Raw genomic sequence first — 15055 nt, 5'->3', positions numbered from 1 at the left:
AATTTTGGAATCAGTTGAAACGAAAATGTTATATTGTTTTCGAATTGAATGCAGCATTTGAAGTCAACAAACAAAGAAAAATCTTCATCAAATGATTACAATGACTCTTTAAATCACCATTGGCTTAACAAAAACAGCATTATCTCTAAATGGTACTCTAATAACACACACAGTCTTTGATTTCAGCAATATGTGTAGTGAGAATTCGACTGGAGTTCAATGTAAAATTAGAATCGAATTTCAGTCCGAATTTCCGAAATTCGGACAAATTTCGTTATGTTATTCAAAACATTCGGTAAAATTAGTTTATATTGTAATTCGGATATATACGAATCTCCAAATAACAAAAAATTAGTCAGAATATTAATTTGGAACGAAATGAACCGCCCATATCTAATAGCAAGTGGCTTGCCATAGGGGCACTCGCTGAAGAGGAGGAGCCATGAGCGCTGGCTGGGGGCACCAGAAGATGAGGTTTGGGGCTGCTCTGTGCAAAACCATTGCACAGAGTAAGTACGTATGGCATAGAAAAAAGAAAATACTGTGCTAGACTTAATCGAATAAAAACAACAAAGGCAGCAACTCAAATGTGGGATACACACAAATAAACAAATAAATTGGAGGAGAGCTACGCCAAAAACAATAGGTAAGTTATTAATGGAGAAAACAGTAGTCCATAAAATCTTCAATAACACCACAGTGACTCCACACATTAGGAAAGAGTGCCCGACCACCATATAAAATGCCTGCTTACCAGATAGTAAGCAGAAAGGGGCGTTTGGCTGTAACCCGGCCACGGCCTTTAACTTGCAATGATGGCTGCTGGACACACACAGGAACTGGATCTTGGTGCTGACAACCCCCTAAGCGTCTCCCAGATTCATAGCCGTACTAGAGGTGTACTCAGGATGGGCTCAGAAAGAAGAAAGACTGACCATAGCGTGATACAGTTTGACCATTTATTAAAAGAAAATAAGGGTAATATTGCACTCACATGTACAAAGATAGAAATCGCATAAAAACAAATGCTGGCCGGCAGACACAGGAGCCTGTCCTCCTCTCGAACAGCGTGGTGACGTTAGTTCGTGCCCTCCCAGACGCATTTCGTCATAGGTGGCGTTTTCAATGGGGATCGGTCAACGCAATGACACACCACCATATATAGAGCCAAACCTCGTTCTGAGACGTAAGCAGGTCTCATTCAGGCCGCCAGCACCATTTTGATTATAGGCACCCGATACCCATTCAAAAATGGTAGACATAATTCTGACAGCTCTGGGAAAAAAAGGGAAGAAAACTTCCATACTGAAGCCTACTCTGTGGGCATTGGATACTTGATATAATGCAGCAATAGGAGATCTTAATGTTATACAAATATTTATAAATAGACCATCCTAAAGAACCTGTACTGAAAAATAATATACTAAAAATAGAGATAGACATAAAAATAAAAATATAATAAAAAATGAAAGAATAAAAAAGTGAAAAAATAAAATAGAACATTTAGAGCAGCAAAAAAAACTAAAAAGGAAAGGAAAATTGCATGTGTATTCAAATTAATGAATAAATGGCCATGATGAATGGAAAAAATGTAAATAAAAAACTAATAATTAAGTGATAAAGGTGGAGGGTCTCACATCCCTCTCCTTCCTATCTAATGGATGACGATCAATCACCATATTAATTGGCCGTATGGCATGTTTATTATTTTAAAAAATGAAGGTTTACAATCACTTTATGACTCTCACAGGCTGCCCGATGCAGCTTTCTGTCCTCTCAACGTCATGCTCAGCACCTTTCCATGTCATAATGACGTCACTGACTGTCCGAAGCTAGGAGCCAATCAGAAGCATCATGCTTTATACAGAACTGCCCCATCTAGTTGGAGACCAAGTATTCAGTTTCTTTCTTATATATACTTTCCACTTACTGCCTGTGGTTTTTTTTCAGTTCCTTGTTTTTTTATATGTCTTTGGATCCTTATTTAATTTATACAGTGATTTTTTGCATCTCCAACCTATCTATCCAATTCTTTGATGTAATCTTCTTTCTTTAACCACTTTCTGCCCCGCCTATTGTAATAATACAGCCGGACAGGTGCTCTGTTATTCTGGGTGGACATCATATGATGTCCTCCCACTCAAGTGCCTCATGCGTGCCCCCTAGGGTGTGCAGCGACATAATCTCTGACCCTAAAGAAGTCACGGTACCGTGATGTAATGCGTAGAGCAGAGTGGAGGTAAGCGCAGATCTGGAGTGACACATTAGGAAGTCCAGTGCCGTTATTTTTATGGTTTCACTGCAAGTTTTATATATTTGTGAGTGCAATTTTAATTAATAAATAAGTAAATTTTTTAAACACTACACTAAGGGTGCCTTCTCTTCATGCTTCTTTTCATAAAGAGCAAGACCTAGGTTTAAAGGGACTGCTGCATCCCTTACTTCCTGAAGGGACTGTGGATTGTACCAAGAGACCCTAGTGAACAGGAGGCTTTGGTGGTTTCAATATAAGGAGCTGGGAGACCCTGGTGGTTTTAGATATACATGATCTATTACGTTATATTGGAAGTGAGAGTTCTGGGAGCATTAAAGGGGTTGTAAAGGTTCATGTTTTTTCACCTTAATGCATCCTATGCATTAAGGTGAAAAAACATCTGATGATTACCGGCCCCCCAGCCCCCTGGTTTACTTACCTGAGCCCTCGAAAGTTCCGCGCTCGATCCTGCGCTCGATCGTTGCCCAGTCTTTTCGGCTCTTGATTGGATAGATTGATAGCAGCACAACCATTGGCTTGCGCTGCTGTCAATCACATCCAATGACGTGGCCCTCCGGGCGGGACCGAGTCATACACTCTGTATCTATGGACGCAGTGTGTATGACAGGGAGTGCGCCCTCAAGCTAACCCCCTCGGGATAGAGCTTCCCAGAGGGAGGTTAGCTTTTGCGGGGAGGAGCCGAGACAGCTGCCGAGGGACCCCAGAACAGGAGGATCGGGGCCACTCTGTGCAAAACGAACTGCACAGTGGAGGTAAGTATAACATGTTTGTTATTTTAAAAAAAACGAACCCATACAACCCCTTTAAGGTGTCACATGGTGTACACATATATAGGTACAGCTTGCGATTTTACCCTGGTGTGGGGATTGCATACTACGGAAAATAGAAGTCATATATACACTGAATGAAATTTTGTGTTTCAAGGAGAGACTGTTTTGTATATTTTGCACAGTAGATATATGTATTTTTATTTTTATTCTTAACACTTTATTTGTAATTTTGTGATTTATGAAGAGCACTCATTTGATCTTATTTCCTTTTAGTGTTTTGTTACATTTTGCCATTTTATTGTGTATTTATATCACCTATGCACTTTTATATCATCTGTAGAGTGATCTTTTATCAAGATAGCAGTGCAGCAATATTTATTTTTTTGCAACAATCTCTAACTGCTGTGTTCACTGGACACGGGATTACAGTGCCTGGTACCAGGCCCCTGTGATTGACCCAGGTACCATGTGATCACTGTGACTAATCACAGCAATCACATGATCACAAGTAAACAGCTGGCTTCCATTCATGTTGCTTCAATTGCTTGCTATTGTGATATCTGTGATTGGGCACAGTAATCAAATGGTACAGAGCCAATCACAGCAGCCCTGTATCATGTAATAGCTGTAGCCAATCACAGCAATCACAATAGTAAAATAGTAAACAATGAGTCATGAATGAAAGCCAATGGTTGCTTTTACAGTGGACGTCAGTGTAAAAAAAAAAAAAAAAAAAGATCACCTTCCCAGAGTAATGCAGTGTCACTATGGTGACACTGTACTACTCTGGTGACTGCATGTAAAAAAAAAATAAAAAAATGTAGGAAATTGTCAATATATATATAATATGTTTATTTATTTTTTTACATAATGTCACCAGTCATATTGCCCCCAATCACTACCACCCACTCAGTGTCCCTATTTACCATCACACCAGTCACAGTGGCCCTGATCACTGCCATACCAGTCATATTGTCTCTAATCACCGCAACACCAGTTACAGAGTTCCTGATCACAATCAAATCAGTTACAGTGTCCCTGGTCACCACCACAGCAGTCATTGTGTCACCATAAGGACTTGTTCACATGTTCAATGCTTTCTGAAGCGCCATCTGTGTTTGGATCGCTTTTCAGAGAGCATTTGATAGGCGTTGAGGAAGCGTTGTTCCTTCTCCTCACCGCCTGCTTTAACCCCTTGGACCCCATACAAGCAACCCTATTCACTTGAATGGGTCACTATCGGCAGGTGTAAAGGGGGTATAATTCCTTCCACAGCTGCAAAGCAAATCATCACAGCCACGGCAAGTCTAAACCCCCAGCCGCTGACTCTGCAGCTAAAGGGGGTAGCGGTTGTGGGGGTAGTAAAACTGTGGCTCAACCACAAGGTTTTACCTCCCCCTGCCCCAACCTCCCATGTGAACAAGCCCTCATACCACAGCCCATTCTCCTATCACCACCACATCAGCCACAGTGTCACCAGACCAGTGTAGCTAGAATCAGTGTTCCTGATTTGCCTATTTAGTGATAATGTTTCTGCCTGTTGCCTGCACTAATCCTTTGCCCATTTGCTGACTATGTCTCTACCTGGGTCTGAAATGACCCATCTGCACATCTGAATGACTATGTTTCTGCAAGACACCGGTCCCACACATCCCCTGTGGACAACTGCACTCCTGGAACCACAGGTACACTTTTTGTTGTTCTTTTCTTTAGCTTCCTGTATTTCCTGGCATGTGACAATGGCAATCCTGGGGGCAGCCACATACTAGAAGCCTAGGCTTGCTTGGCTTATAGGAACAGGGACAACTATAGACGACAGTAAACTGAGCTATATGCCTTGATCACGCATATAGAGGTGACCATTACAATACATTGGTTCTGATACAATTGGCAGCAGAGTAGCAGCATATGTTTTGGGTTATAATTTTAAGTAATGTTCATGCTGTATGCAAGAAATATCTTATTAAATTGACAACTTTGTGTAAAATTTTCTTTTCATTTTCACTTTGCATTTTCAAAAACTGGTGGCAAAAAAAGGAAGTCTTCAAAAGACCCACCATGCCTCTTAGACAATACCTTGGGGTGTCTGCCTTTCAAAATGTGGTAATTTTATGGGTGTTTCCACTGTCCTGGTGCTCCAGGGCCTCCAAAAGTCTGATAGGTAGTCAGGAAATTAGATACATAAATGAGGGCCCTTAGAAAGAAAGCCTGAAGGTGCTCTGTGGATTTTGGGAGGGTATGTGTGTGTCTGTGTGTGTGTGACATACCTTGTTAAAATGATGACTTTGTAAAAAAAAAAAAAAATTACTTAGGGCTCTTTCACACGGATCCGTATGTCCGTTTTTCATCCTTCTGTTTTCGGATGAAAAACGGACATACATGTTTTCCCATGGAGCATCGGATGTCATCGGTGACATGTCCGCTGACATCCGACCCGCTCCGTTCCGAAAAGTGTAACGGAGGAAAACCCTACTTCTCCATCTGTTTTCGGATTGGGTGACGACGGACTCTACGGTCCGTCATCATCCGATCCCCCATAGGGGAGAGCGGCGCTCTGACAGGTTCGTCGCTGCACAGTGTGCAGAGACGGACCTGTCATTTTCCTGCTCAGCGGGGATCGGCGGAGCGATCCCCGCTGAGCAAGCGGGTGTTCACAGGGCGGATTATCACTGATCCGCCCCGTGTGAAAAAGCCCTAACTTTCTTCATTTTCCAAAAAATAGTCAAAAAAAGAATTGCACGGAAAAGTAAAACTCAAGTTCCCTTTCTACAAGAAACACAATGGAGCCGGGTGGTCGTCTTCATCTTTAGGACTTCTTGGAGTCAGATAGCAAACTGTCATCCATGGCATTTGCTTCCGTTGCAGACCCCCTTTGGACTTTTGGAGCAGTTTTCAGCTTCAGCACTTTCTCTGTCAGTGTTCAAACACTTGACTAATGTCAATCTGGCGGACAGCCCTGCAGCATTTTTGCTGCACCTCACTCGACAGCCCATTATGGTTTGTGAAGCTGTCTTCGCGGTCTCTCTGGTTTACCAAAATGAATGAACTCAGGGACATGGAAGACCTTACGGCTACACCCAACAGGGAGGAGTCCTTTTGTGACACTTGGAGGCCCTGGCAACACTTTGTCTTCACAGATGCCTATTTACAGGAAGTTTTGGATCCTGGTTGATTTCCCCTGGGACTTGTTATGAGGTCCTGGGTGAGAGCTTTTTGCTCTTTAATGTCCTCTTTCCCTTCTGCTCTGGGCTTATGCCTGGTCCCTCTAAGCTGTGTGTGTTCCTTTTCTGCAAATTTTTGTTCTTTCCCTTTTTTATTGCCTTATCCCCTTTATATACTCGTTCAGTCAGTCTGGAATCTTTAACATGCAGTTTTTTGCTGCTATTGTGTATCTGATTATGTTGTTACATTTAACGTTGTTATTGGGATATACTAGCCACTGGGAGTTCTCTTTCACCCCCTGGTATTTTCTCATTGGATTTTCCATAAGATTGCTTCACCAAGTTGGGGCTTTCCTATATCTATCTATCTATCTATCTATCTATCTATCTATCTATCTATCTATCTATCTATCTATCTATCTATCTATCTATCTATCTATCTTCTATATACACAGTATCTCACAAAAGTGAGTACACCCCTCACATTTTTGTAAATATTTTATCATATCTTTTCATGTGACAACACTGAAGAAATGACACTTAGCTACAATGTAAGGTAGTGAGTGTACAGCTTGTATAATGCCCCGTACACACGGTCGGACATTGATCGGACATTCCGACAACAAAATCCTAGGATTTTTTCCGACAGATGTTGGCTCAAACTTGTCTTGCATACACACGGTCACACAAAGTTGTCGGAAAATCAGATTGTTCTAAACGCGGTGACGTAAAACACGTACGTCGGGATTATAAACGGGGCAGTGGCCAATAGCTTTCATCTCTTTATTTATTCTGAGCATGCGTGGCACTTTGTCCGTCGGATTTGTGTACACATGATCGGAATTTCCGACAACGTATTTTGTTGTCGGAAAATTTTATATCCTGCTCTCAAACTTTGTGTGTCGGAAAATCCGATGGAAAATGTGTGATGGAGCCTACACACGGTCGGAATTTCCGACAACAAGGTCCTATCACACATTTTCCGTCAGAAAATCCGACCGTGTGTACGGGGCATAACAGTGTAAATTTGCTGTCTCCTCAAAATAACTCAACATACAGCTATTAATGTTGTCACATACCTTACAGCGGAGCCCAAAATGATGAGGGTGGCCTCTTGCACAGTTCCGGTCCAAGCACCCCTGGTGGTGGGTACAGGCAGTTCAAGGGCAACGAAAGGATGCAGGTGTCTGCAGGCAGGAGGCTGGAACTTGGAGATACAGGAACCTCTGCTGAGAAGATGTGGAAACTGATCACCAAACTTGTTCAGCGGAAGCCAGATCAGGATCAACTGCAGAATCAGGAACAGGCAGGAGGCAAAACAGTAGTCAGAAACAGGCAGAGGTTGGCAACAGACGGGCAGCGGGGTACAGAATCAGGAGGCAGAGCCGTAATCATAAGGTCAAGCCAAGGTCAGTATTGCCGGTAGAGGCAGGTTCAGCAGGCAGGGGAGATCCAAGAGAATGGTCAGAAGATAGCCAGGTTTTCAGGAACAAGGTCAATCAGGCAGAGTAACAACAGGAACATAGGAACAAGCTGAAGACAATCCAGCACTGATGCTAGGCAGACTCTCTGTTTATATAGGGTGCTGTGTGCCAGGATTCATGCCAGCGTACGTGCATACGTGCGTGCGCGCATGCGCATTAGCAGATTAGCACCTTAGCACATTGGCGCATGCGCGTTAGCACATTAGCGCTTTGGCACTCACGGGTGCGTGTTAGCATAGAGGTGCCATTGTGCATGCCCACCCTGGATCTCATTTGTCTCTGGCTATGGTTCCGTGCATGCACATTGCCATTAGCAGAACGAGGATTGGCAGCTGCTGCACGGAGACGGGTGCTTGCTGTGTGAGTTCTCTGACAAATGTCTAAACCACTGGCAACGAAAGTGAGTACACCCCTAAGTGAAAATGTCCAAATTGGGCCCAATTAGTCATTTTCCCTCTCCGGTGTCATGTGACTCGTTAGTGTTACAAGGTCTCAGGTGTGAATGGGGAGCAGGTATATTAAATATGGTGTTATCACTCTCATACTGGTCACTGGAAGTTCAACATGGCACCTCATGGCAAAGAACTCTCTGACGATCTGAAAAAAAGAATTGTTGCTCTATATAAAGATGGCCTAGGCTATAAGAAGATTGCCAAGACCCTGAAACTGAGCTGCAGCAGGGTGGCCAAGACCATGCAGTGGTTTAACAGGACAGGTTCCACTCAGAACAGGCCTCACCATGGTTGACCAAAGAAGTTGAGTGCACGTGCTCAGCATCATATCCAGAGGTTGTCTTTGGGAAATAGACATATGAGTGCTACCAGCATTGCTGCAGAGGTTGAAGGGGTGGGGAGTCAGCCTGTCAGTGCTCAGACCATACGCTGTACACTGCATCAAATTGGTCTACATTTCTGTCGTCCCAGAAGGAAGCCTCTTCTAAAGATGATGCACAAGAAAGCCCGCAAACAGTTTGCTGAAGGATTACTGGAACCATGTCCTGTGGTCTGATGTGACCATGTTAAACTTATTTGGTTCAGATGGTGTCAAGTGTGTGTGGCGGCAACCAGGTGAGGAGTACAAATACAAGTGTGTCTTGCCTACAGTCAAACATGGTGGTGGGAGTGTCATGGTCTGGAGCTGCATGAGTGCTGCAGGCACTGGGGAGCCACAGTTCATTGAGGGAACCATGAATGCCAACATGTACTGTGACATACTGAAGCAGAGCATGTTCCCCTCCCTTTGGAGACTGCGTCGCAGGGCAGTATTCCAACATGATAATGACCCCAAACACACCTCCAAGACGACCACTGACTTGCTGAAGAAGCTGAGGGTAAAGGTGATGGACTGGCCAAGCATGTCTCCAGACCTAAACCCTATTGAGCATCTGTGGGGCATCCTCAAACGGAAGATGGAGGAGCGCAAGGTCTCTAACATCCACCAGCTCTGTGATGTCGTCATGGAGGAGTGGAAGAGGACTCCTGTGGCAACCTGTGACGCTCTGGTGAACTCCATGACCAAAAGGGTTAAGGCAGTGCTGGAAAATAATGGTGGCCACACAAAATATTGACACTTTGGGCCCAATTTGGACATTTTCACTTAGGGGTGTACTCAGTTTAGACATTATTGGCTGTGTGTGTTATTTTGAGGGGACAGCAACTTTACACTGTTATACAAGCTGTATACCCACTACTAAAGTAATTACAAAAGAAACATAAAACTTAAAACTTCAAAAAGCTCACCATGCCTCCTACTGAATACCTTGGACTGTCTACTTGCCAAAACATGTTTATTTATGGGATATTTGTACTGTCCTGGCCTTAATGGGCCTTTGAAAATGAGATAGGCAGTAAGTACATCAGGACTGATCAATTTTTAAATATATACTGTATACCATAGTTTTAGACTCTATAACGTGGGACGGTCGCTTCTGGGTCCTGTTTAACATCATGTCCAGGCCGGGGATCTGGGAACGAGGCTTGGAACGCATGCCAGATCCATGCTGGTTGCTGTGGTGACATCTCATCCCTGCACGCTGTATATGCTGGTGCCAGCTTTCAGGCACCCATAAATGTGAGTAAAACCAGCTTATTTTAAACTGCCAACCAAATTTAAATTTACTGTACTATGATACTTGATATCTATCTCCCATTTGGTCATCATACATATGAGTGATATCAAAATTGTAAAAACCTGTAAAAGGGGGTCAAACATCTGAGTGTACATCCATGTTTTTAGCACAAGAGGTGAAGGATTTTTCAAAATTGCATTGGAAAATTGACTTTGGTGTTGATCACTATTATTCTATATCTTTCATACAGACTAAAAAATATACACTGATTTGAGTTGTTTTTTTTACCAAAGAAATGTAGAAGAATACAGTTTGGCCTAAATTTATGAAAAAATGTTTTATTTGAAAAATTTTAAAACCGAAACTAAGAAAAAAACATGTTTTTTTTCAGAGTTTTCTGTATTTTTTTTATTTTATATAGCAAAAAATAAAAAACCCAGTAGTGATTAAATAGCACAAAAGAAAGCTCTATCTGTTTTGAAAAAAAAATAAATAAAAATCTATTTTGGGTACAGTGTTGTATGACTGAGTAATTGTCTGATAATATTTCTCTTTGAATGCTTCACTTTTATGGATTTTATCTTGTCTCTTATTTTTTTGTGCCATGTTATGTATTGTGATTATAATATTTTGACATTCTATTGTAATTTGTTATTTATACACATTGTGTTGTACACAATGTTAAACTGTTTCAATAAAATGTTGTTAAAACCTGTTGTTAAAATGTTGTTAAAATCTGGTTTCATTGAAACTCTGTTGTTCAGTTATTTTCTACTGTCAGCCATGCCGCCAAGTAAGTGTCTGACAGCAGGGGATACACAGAGCTCTGGCAGCCACTGGAAGTGCTTCTGCATCTACCTGCAGTACATGAAACGTTGCATTAATCAGGTAAACATTTAAATATTAGTCAAATAGCAAAACATATGGAAATAAGCCGAACCCATCTAATACGGCATTAAACTGTGAGTCATATCGCCCTTATATTACTCCATTACTTGTAACCAATAGCAACAAATTTTTTAGAAATGATCCCTGAAAGGCATTTCACTTCTGTGCTTTCTAAAAAGCCATTTCACTTAAGTCAAATGTAGGCAATCTCCATGTAAAATGTATGAAAATAAACATCATTTTTGTATCTTTTTTCAGGATCCATGCCAGCTTACTGGTGGTCATGGACCAACCTAAAAAACATCTTCAGAGGTAATTGTTATTTCAATGTACAATATGCAACATGCTTTCCATGATGATACATCTTTTAGTAATAGCTCTTCTTGTCTGTCAAGCTATCATACTAAATAAATAATATCTCCAGTACAAATGGTTCATCTTTTCTATCTTGTATCTGAGTTTCCATCACCCACTTTTCTTTTCACGAAAGCTGAAATCCCACTTATATCATCCTGGAGAATATTTTCCGCCACTGAAATTGTAACTTTCCACTAAATCTTTTAATATTCATGAACATTTCTAACATATATTATCAGATACCGAGAATATGATGTGCATCATCCTTCCCACCAGACTTAAAAAACAACCTTTAATATTGTCTCCTTATGAATTTTCATATGTTATTTGTTATGATGTTTTTTTTTTTAATCTGTTGCCCATCATTTGTACTTTGAGTGTATCTCCTAGTTATAGTTGTACAATTTACCTTACTCTCTATTTAAGGTGGAACTACACTGCATCTGAGAACCATAAACCAAAAACACTATATAATTCATTTTTAATATTCAAAGCAAACTCCCCCATCCACCCACGTCTCTATGCTTTATTTTGTTGAGGAATCATTTTGAAACCCCCCCCCCCAGCATTTCTGGCTGTGGCCATCTTGAGTAAGGGCAAATGATTCATGTAGCACTAAATCCTAGTACCAGTGGTGGTGCATCCATTAGGCTTCAAAAAAGGTGACTTGGAACACAGAGCATAGCGCTCGCAGTCCACCCAAGTGTGTTAGAAAAGCAAATGAATATTCGCTTTTCTAACCCCCCCCCCCCGTCAGCCAATCAGGAGGCGCGGGTCTAATACCTGTCACCTGATTGACTGAAGGCACAGTCACTCCAATTGGAAGCCGAACAGAATGAAAGAAGAGAGTGAGACAAATGGAGGACACAGGAGCCGCCACCTGACCCTCTGCTCATCCCACCATCCCACAGCTCTCCGCCTGACCTGCTGCCTGATCCCCCACCAAGATGGGGTAACTGCCAGGCAGTCAGTGAGGGAGCGAGTGGGTGGGGGCACAAGTGGCTGCATTTGATTTTTTTGTTTGTTTTCAGCACCAGCCGCCACTGCCTAGTACACACAGGCTGAATGTCAGGTGACATCGGCCCGTTCAATAAAAACCATCCGACATTCGGCCGTGTGCTTCTGTCAGACGAGCATACTGGAAATACAGCAGCCGATCTGAAAGCGATGACCGGAGTATTTTGAAAGGATGGGGGACAAAAAAGAACAGCAGGGGAGATTGCTGTACTAACATCGGATCAGTAGTACAGGAACAGATCGACAAAGTTGTCATGTTTTTTTTTCCGTTGCTGGGTTGAATGAAAAAAAAACTAGTGGTGTGTACTAGGCTTTACTTTCTGAAATCCATCTGTCCTTAGCCCAAGCACGCATGCAGAAGAGGGTGCTTAGCTGAGAAAACCCCTCCTTCCCTCCTAAAGACTCTTGGGGTGTATGATATAATTAGCACCAGCAAGAAACCAGGAAGTAAAAAAAAAAGTTTGAAACAAGTAAATATGATATGATTTCCTATCTATTTACCAATGCTAGCAGCATGAGGATTAAAAATAGTCAATGTTGATTGGGAGAATGTAGTTCCAATTTAACTATAAGCTAGCTCAACAAGTTATCTTCAACTATCATTATCTCTGTCTACTTTGTCTAAAGCTGGTCATAGGTGGATTGAAATTTTGTCTGGCTCAGGAGGGACTGGTCAAATTCTGAACCATCTATTGCCATTGCTGCTTGACAGAAGTGGATCTAATGATCAACTTCTGTTGAACGGACCTGTGGAAAACTTTTATTTGATCAGTAACTGCAGCGCTGAATAGTATATTCTGACAGAGGAGGCGTCCCCGCTGTCAGAATACAATAGCACAGAGCCGGGGGATTCCTTCATCCACCTCATTTTGTGGATGGGGAAATTCGTTTATTTTTTTTTTCAGTCATCCCACATGCATTTATGTCCAGGCATACTCCTTTCACTATACAGGATACCTCTTTGAAATGTCCTATTCTTGTGCCTCTATGATGTAGCACTCACCCCCACAGGAGATTCTGGATGTAAAATTCCCTCCTAGCCTTTTTACTGGTGATTTTCCCTGTGGCTGCAACAAAATACTCACTGACCCACCATCAGTGACCGAATGAGAGACACCCACTTTGTTAATTTTTTTGTGTGTTTTAATTGGCTCAAACATCCAGGGGATAAGGGGTTAGGGTGCAGGTACCCAAACTCAGAATAAAAAAATTCCCTCTAATTAATAGTATCTTCCAATATTATGATGCCTCTGCTGCAGGCTAATGCGAACTCTGTAGGCCAAGACAGGGCAACAACGTTTAAGTTCCTACATTCCATCTCATAGGCTAGTTGTGGACAGTTTAGCCAAGACCAGCAATTGTCTAAAAATGACTTTTCTTTCACTTCCTTCCCCAATCAGCAGACCTGAGAGGCATGACTTAGGCCTCTTTGGAAGTGTACACTACCCAGGCAGCAGATTTCAAAAGCTAGGATACTCTTCTCACACATTCCCCAGGTAGCAGGCATGTGAAGCTGTGAAGGGCCCCTTCAATCATACATCCTCTCCAGGCAAAGCCTAATGCTCTGTACACATGGTTGGATTTTCAGACGGAAAATGTGTGATAGGACCTTGTTGTCGGAAATTCCGGCTGTGTGTGGGCTCCATCACACATTTTCCATCGGAATTTCCGACACACAAAGTTTGAGAGCTTCATATAAAATTTTCCGACAACAAAATCTGTTGTCGGAAATTCCGATCGTGTTTACACAATTCCGGCGAACAAAGTGCCACGCATGCTCAGAATAAATAAAGAGATGAAAGCTATTGGCTACTGACCCATTTATAGTCTCGACGTACGTGTTTTACGTCACCGCGTTCAGAACGATCGGATTTTCCGACAACTTTGTGTGACCGTGTGTATGCAAGACAAGTTTGAGCCAACATCCGTCGGAAAAAATCCATGGATTTTGTTGTCGGAATGTCCGATCAATGTCCGACCGTGTGTACAGGGCATTAGAGGCAATGACAAGGATCCCTCACACTGAGATACTCTCCAGGAAAAGCCAGGGAGGCAAGTCTAGAAAGTCGCCCTGAATATTTATTTCTTTCCCCAGCATGTCATTAGACTAAACCTCTCAGTGATTGGCCACACCAAAATTAACATTCATCACCCCCTTCAACTGTATGTTCTCACTCTTATGTCTTGTACACACAGTCGGATTTTCCAACGGAAAATGTGCGATCAGAGCTTGTTGTCGGAATTTCCGACCGTGTGTGGGCTCCATCGGACTTTTTCCATCGGATTTTCTGACACACGAAGTGAGAGCAGGCTATAAAATTTTTCCGACAACAAAATCCGATCACGTCAATTCTGTCCGTGTGTGGCCAATTCCGACGCACAAAGTGCCACGCATGCTCAGAATAAATTCTGAGACGGAACTGCTCGGTCTGGTAAAATTAGCATTCGCAATGGATATAGCACTTTCGTCAGGCTGCAATGTTTTAAATTGTTTAATGCAGCGTACTCTGTTCTTCTTTATAATGCTAGAAGAATGAAGTAGTTTTGCTGCTCATATTCACACAGACGTCTCACAAACTTATTTTTTTATTATTTATCGTGATTTCATCAATATATTTTGATTTATCACATCTGACTAAAAAAATTTTCTTTTTTTTTTTTTTTTTGTTTGTATTTTTTTCAAGCCCGATATCGTTTTTTTTTTTTTTTTTTTTAACTACAGTATATTTTTGGGTGTGTTTTGTGTGTCAAGTTACCACAACACCATTATTATCTTGTATTATTTAATCTCAAGGAGATTGTTTGGTGTGGGTGTCTCTTGTTAACATTGTAGTTTTGAAATGTACCTGCCTCCTCACAAACAAACTGTCCTTTTTGAAGGAAAACACACATAGGCAAGTATAATTGAAACAAAAATTCCTTTATTAAAGCGAGGGTCCACCTATATATCGTTTTTTTTTTTTTTTTAGTTCATTCACAAACTTTTCTTCTCAGCATTACATACTCACATATTGTGTGTAGTATGTCCGCCTGTG

General features: G+C 41.8%; 1 long non-coding RNA gene across 1 annotated transcript in view; it reads left to right on the top strand.

The window, feature by feature from the left end:
* Positions 1 to 10959, top strand: part of LOC141129828 (uncharacterized) — a 231677-nt gene extending 220718 nt beyond the window's left edge. Inside the window, exon 3 of the long non-coding RNA XR_012241878.1 lies at positions 10905 to 10959. This is a non-coding gene — a long non-coding RNA (uncharacterized lncRNA). The remainder of the gene's footprint in view (positions 1 to 10904) is intronic.
* The last annotated feature ends 4096 nt before the right edge of the window (positions 10960 to 15055 follow it).

Source organism: Aquarana catesbeiana, linkage group LG02 (assembly GCF_042186555.1).
Source record: "Aquarana catesbeiana isolate 2022-GZ linkage group LG02, ASM4218655v1, whole genome shotgun sequence".
In the NCBI taxonomy this organism is placed as follows: Eukaryota; Metazoa; Chordata; class Amphibia; order Anura; family Ranidae; genus Aquarana; species Aquarana catesbeiana.
This window is presented reverse-complemented; position numbering and strand designations above follow the sequence as displayed.